Below are 6,841 nucleotides of genomic sequence, written 5' to 3' on the forward strand. Positions count from 1 at the left end.
TGGGAGATCCACTGCTCTCTTCAAAGCTGTCAGACAGAGTCGTTTGCCTCTGCAGAGGTGTCTGCTGCTTTGTTATTGTTTTCTGTGCCCTGCCCCCAGAGGTGGAGTCTACAGAGACAGGCAGGTTTCCTTGAGCTGCTGTGAGCTCCACCCAGTTCGAGCTTCCCAGCAGCTTTGTTTACCTACTTAAGCCTCAGCAATGGCGGGCGCCCCTCCCCCAGTCTCGCTGCTGCCTTGCCGGTAGATCACAGACTGCTGTGATAGCAATGAGGGAGGCTCCGTGGATGTGGGACCCTCCCGGCCAGGTGTGGGATATGATCTCCTGGTGTGCCTCTTTGCTCAAAGCGCAATATTGGGGTGGGAGTTACCCGATTCTCCAGGTGTTGTGTGTCTCAGTTCCCCTGGCTAGGAAAAGGGATTCCCTTCCCCCTTGCGCTTCTCAGGTGAGGCAATGCCTCGCCCTGCTTCAGCTCTCGCTGGTCGGGCTGCAGCAGCTGACCAGTACCGATCGTCCGGCACTCCCCAGTGAGATGAACCCAGTACCTCAGTTGAAAATGCCGAAATCACTGGTCTTCTGTGTCGCTGGCGCTGGGAGTTGAAGACTGGAGCTGCTCCTATTCGGCCATCTTGCTCCGCCCCCCGAGACGTGGTCTTGTTCTGTCACCCAGGCTAGAGTACAGTGGCCTGATCTCACTGATCTCAGTTCACTGCAACCTCTGCCTCTTGCATTCATGTTCATGAGATTCTCTTGCCTCAGTCTCCCAAGTAGCTGAGATTACAGGCACCCACCACCACGCCTGGCTAATTTTTGTATCTTTAGTAGAGACAGAGTTTCGCCATGTTGGCCAGGCTGGTCTCAAACTCCTGAGGTCAAGTGATCCGCTTGTCTTGGCCTCCCAAAGTGCTGGGATTACAAGTGTGAACCACCGTGTCTGGCCATCAAACATCTAATTCTACTGAATAGTAATTCAATGGGTTGACAATTTAATGGATCACTACATTACTGCTAAATCTTTATGTAATTATTTGCAAATAGAGAGTTTTATAAAGAAAATAAAAGCAGGAAATTCTCACAGATCTCATCAGAAAGTTATTTAATCAGACTTTGTTGATTTAGTTAATGAATTAGGAATTAAGCATCTTATGTTTAATTGAAAGTTTTCTAAATATATAATGGGAGTGCAAGAAAAGTCCTTGTCTTTAAAAGACTTACAATCTTACTGAAAAAACTGATACCCTCAACATTCTATCCCCAAAAGATTGAGTCATAACAATTTAAGTCAGTTGTTTGGGACTTAAAGTGCATTTTCCTCAAGAAACACAATTAGAAAAATAGTTGGTTTCTGAAGCTGTATTGTAAATCCTACTAAACCAAAACAGTCTACTGGGGAAATTATTAGTGCACACTCACATTTAATTCTTCTCTCTCTCTCTCCTGAGCACACAGGAAGACTAGATACCTTATCTCTCTTGTAACAGTGTGAGACCATGTGACAAGTTTAGATCAATGGAATGTGAGAGAAGTGATGGATGAAGAGTAGTGGGACCTCATGTACAGTATGCTTACCATTGGCATTACTGGAAGAAAGGGATCTCTCTGATAAGAAATGGATTGGGCACCAAAAGACCTAAAAGCTCTGTAGAAAAGTCTTCTTGATCAAAATTACCAATAACAGCTCTTAGAGCTTGGGTGATAAGATGGTGCCCACATAGAGGCAGACTAGAACTCAGGAAGCAAGTAACTCAGACAAGTTGCCTACAAAGTTATATGTACTTTGAATACTGATATAACAACTGTTTCAAGACTGATTTTTAAAATATGGCAAAACCAACAACTCTAAGGGGCAAATTTGTTGAGAAGTATCAGAAATATGTGCTGTGAAAGTCTTCCTATGTTTATATGTTTTCTGATTACCAAGTTTATCTTTTTAAAAAAAGTTAGCAGCTAGTTAAAGCTTTTAAAGTTTCTAATCTATTTTACTGTCCTACATTAAATCAGAAGGAGAACATATGCTAATGTTTAGGCCACAGTGTTAAAAGGAAAATAGTATGTGCCTGTCTGTGGTAAGAATTTTGTTGCCTCTGGTAACTGAAGCAAGGGAAAGTACAACTCAGAGATCCTTGGGGATACCATTAGAAGACTCTCCTTTGAGAGAAAAACCTTGAAGGCTCTGTATTCTATTTACTAGAGTGAGCATATTTCCTGGTTGGACAACGCTGAATTAAGCAGAAGGCTGAGTCAGAGCAGATTCTAATATTTTAACCCTAAATGGCAAGAAAAATAACACCTTTAACAGGAACAGAAGATTGGAGAACATTAGGTGGAAGCTGAAGAATTCTGGTTTGGATTTATTGAATCGGAAATGATGGCGGAATAGCTTATTAAGTACTGGTTATGTGCCAGGTTTGCTTGTGCTCTGTGTCCAGATTTCCTTAGCAAATTCTGGGTTGAAAGATAGAAATCATGTTTAAATAATTATCATATTTAATAACATGTGCAATATTCCATGGTGGCAGAGAGGAGAAAATAGATAACTTTGAGGGTCTCATATGCTTCACTGAGAATAGAGTATTTTGAGTTTTATCTAAAATGATGAGCATGAACTTGCCAGATAAATTAGTAAAGAAGAGGTAAAGGCAAAGATAATCAGAGAGAGGAAACAGGTAGGCTCTAACTGTATAAAACCACATAACATATTTGGCTCACTAAAAATAATTTTTTTATGGGGTGAGAAGAAGAAAGGGCATAATAAAAGGTGACTTCAGAGAACATGGCTTGCAACATCATAAAGAACAGGCCATGAAATAAAGTTTAGATTTTATTTTGTAAGCATTGTGAAGCCATTACAAGTTTGTTTATTTGTTTTTGTTGTTTTTGTTTTAAACATAGTTTTGCTCTGTTGCCCAGGCTGGAGTGCTGTGGCTTCATCACAGTTCACTGAAGCCTTGACTTCCCAGCCTCAAGCAATCCTCCCACCTCAGCCTCCTAAGTAGCTGGGACTATACCACACCTGGCTTTTTTTTTTTTTTTTTTTTTTTTTTTTTTTTTTTGTAGAAGCAAGGTTTCATCACATTGCTCAGGCTGGTCTTGAACTCATGGGCTCAAGTGATTCTCCTGCTTCAGCCTCCCAAAATGCTGGGATTATGTAATTATTTATGTAAGCATCAGTCCCTGTGCTCTGCCCCACCATTGCAAGTTTTTAAGAAGAGGAGTGACTGATCAAATTCATAGTTTAGAAAGATCAATCTGACAAAGCAGTATGACAAATGGATTACATAAGGACAATATAAGGTGTATAGAGAAGATTTATGAGGCCTTTAAGATACTTCAGGTGAAAAATGATGAGAACCTAAAAAGTATCAGTGTGTATAAAAAAGGGAGCACGAACACCAAACTTACACTTGCAATATTAAGCCAATCTATTTTGATGACATCATAGATGTAGTGTTCACTAATTGGGGATGGTTTAGGCTGGATTGAGATGGGAATGGAATGATGCAGTTATTGAGGCAAAGGAAAATATGTAAGATGACAGTTTTCTAACTTGGCAGTCATTCTTTTTCACTAGTCATTATGGGGTCAGGTGGGGCGCCTACTGATCTGTAAGATGTGCTAATTGTTACCATGGACTACAGTTAACTTGAATTCCATGTGTCTGGTCTGCCCCTACTCAACAATTACAAGAGTTTCTTGGAGCTTCAGAATTGGTAAGGAACAGGTTAGTTTTGTTGTAATTAATAAAAGTACCAAAAAGCCCAAAAGATCTGAACAAGAAGGTCTCTGTTTGAAAGAACACAAGGGTTTCCCTTTAGTCCATGCTTCCAAAAACAAGTATATTGGTACCAATCTAGTGTTGCTGTGGAGAAATTAGACTCTATCTTTGTTGTTCCACTTGTTTCAAAACATGCACCTGAGAGGGACACAGCTCTTCCTGCAGTGTGTGATTGCCAAGGGAGTAAGGCCTGTCTAGTTTATCCTAGTTATTTCCCTTTCTCTTGTATTTTCTTTGCATAATTCAGAATTAAAGTAATGATCTCATCTTACTTTTCCAAAAACAAAAAGAGAATGTATTAGATCAATACAAATTCAGTAAAATAGTAGTAAAAAAATAGTAATAAAATACCCATGCATTATGACAATAAAATTCTATTGCTTTTCTTATTTAATAGGTTACTGGGCTTGTTCTTCGTAGACACTTCTTTGAGAAAATAAAGAATAAAGAATATGAAATATTTTGTTCACATGACATCCTAGTTTTATTTTTATTAACATGGTTTTAAACAGGGTATCTATAGATGTGTTAATGCCAATGGAATACTTTAAATCTGATGACCCAGAATAAAATTTCAGCAAAATTTGCTTTATCTCTCCAATAATAAGAGATCAAAAGCCCTGATACTCATGAACACTTTGACCTGGGAAAACCTACAAGCTACTTTCCCACAGGTATAGGGGCTTCTTATCAGGCTCCACAGATACTATAGGCTGGGTCTGCAACCAAAAAGACCGTTCAAAGTTTTGGGAAATAATAGAGAATAGTAGCTGGTAAGAGATCATGGAAGTAATACAAGGAGGTGAAAAGTAAAAAGGATCACAGTAATACAAGGAAGTAAAAAGTAAAACATGATATCACAAATGAGGAAGAGAGATACCAAGAAGACAGGGAAGTTGATTATAGTTTCAGCCTGAAAAAAATGAAGAGGGTCAGAATTCACACACCCTCTTAATAAATTTCAAACAGCCATTCTCCCACTATATTCATGCTAATTTTTGTACAAAACCAGTTTTCGTAATTATGACAGGCTTTTTGTTTAGTGGGGCCAAACTGTAACGTGTGCCAGTAAAGAATGCTGGGGCAGATATTCATGGAGCGGATAGTGTTCCTGTATAAATTCAATAAATTGTGTGGGCTACTTAAACAGTATGTTTAGTTTAAGTTTGACATATTGAAGGCTTTTTTGGCTTTAACAGCAATATTATTACATTATTTATTAGGCATTTAATGGTGCCGTTTCACATAATTCTCATTCCGCTCTCCTCTACCCTTCTGCTTTTTTCCCTCCTTCTCCCTCACCTTCTTCTGTTACTCATACCTCCTAAAAGTCATCTGAAGACAAATTAGACTTGGAATATTCACTATAATGCTTTGGGAAGGTTGCCACAGATATCCCCTCACCAGACATTTCAACAAGTTGATTGTATCACATACCATTTAGCCACAGGTTTGAAAATTTGTTCATTTATTTTTGGATGCATAATAAACGTACATAGTTGCGAGGTAGACATATTGAACTTTAGGTGTCTATAAAATATTGGTTGGAATATCTGACAGAGAGTGATAGAAAGTTCTGAGGTTTAAGACAAAGAGACTAAGAAGAGCACAGGGTAAGAATGTTGCTGTTCAAATCAAGGAAGAAATGCATTTTAAGGATAATTGAGTACTTAACAGCTTGAACACCAAAATGAAGTCCTTATTTCAACACCAGCCCATTGGCTGGTGGGCTTTTCCACCACTACCCAACTCAGATCTTCTCTGCTCATTTTTCCTTAAGAGCTGACTCTCACATCTGTATTTTCAGACACTTTTTATGCATGGCACTATAAGTATATATCTAAAGATAATAACTATTTACATCATTCCAAAATATTGCCATTACTTGAATTCACTAATTGTATGCCCTTCTAACAACAGTCACTATATACCTTTAACGATTGTTGTAGGCATGAGGAAAGAGTTTAACATTCTGTTAGGTCTCTATGACCCATTTAATTTATTTGCAGAGCCAGTATTTATATTCTGATTATAATTCCAAGAATTGGCCTTTTCTTGATGGGGTAGAGATTATACCCATTATCCAAATGTTTGTCCTCTTTTAGTGAAGACAGAAGAGCTCTATCTGTGATGTACTATATATTTTTGATAGCAGTTACCTTTATCTTAATCTTACCTGACCAATCTGCATTTGGCACAGTGAAAATGTTCTAATTCTTGCATCTTCCATGCAAATTTATTCTCTATGTCAGCCATAAAATATCTTAGTTCTTCAGCCTTTAATTGTACTCCTTCCTTTATTACTACTTCCCTATACTCTTTCTCCCAGGCGATATGAAACAAGCATAAGGCATAGTAGCACTAATGACTACCACTGTAATCTAGAAAAATCAGCTAGTCTGCATTTTCACTATCAAAATCACATCAAATTCAATGTACTCAACAGTGAATCCATGATATGCACTTTTCCAGCCAGGTCTGACCTGGTCTTGGTCATGAAACTGAAGTCTGAATGAGTTACAACATAAGGTTCTGTGTATATCAGATAAAGCTTACGTGTTTACATACCTATTACTCATTAATTTATGAAGATTATTTATTAATTTCCAGCATTTACCATATCATTAGGTGGCACCAGGATCCATGGAGTTACATCTATGAGAATTAAACATCTTTAAAGTATCTCTTATCCACAAAATTCATAACCATCCCATAACCAAGACCTGTTATTTTTCTCCTTAATCATCTCTTTAATCTATCCATTATAATTTTTAAAATTTTCACTGCCATTAAAGTTCAAAAAACAGCCAAGTCTTACCTGGACCATTGTAGTAGCTGTTTAACTTGTTTTCTCTCATTCATGCTGCCTTCCCCCAATCCATTGTACACACTACAATCAGAGAGATCTTTAAAAAGACAAATATGATAATGTCATCTTCATTGAAACTCTTCAGAAACCTCTCATTGCTTCTAGGATTAAAAAAAATTGACTTGGCATACAAGATCCTAATTCTTCAACCACATCTTGCAATATTCTTTTTTTTTTTTTTTTTTTTTTTAGACGGAGT

Source organism: Theropithecus gelada, chromosome 4 (assembly GCF_003255815.1).
Source record: "Theropithecus gelada isolate Dixy chromosome 4, Tgel_1.0, whole genome shotgun sequence".
NCBI lineage: Eukaryota > Metazoa > Chordata > Mammalia > Primates > Cercopithecidae > Theropithecus > Theropithecus gelada.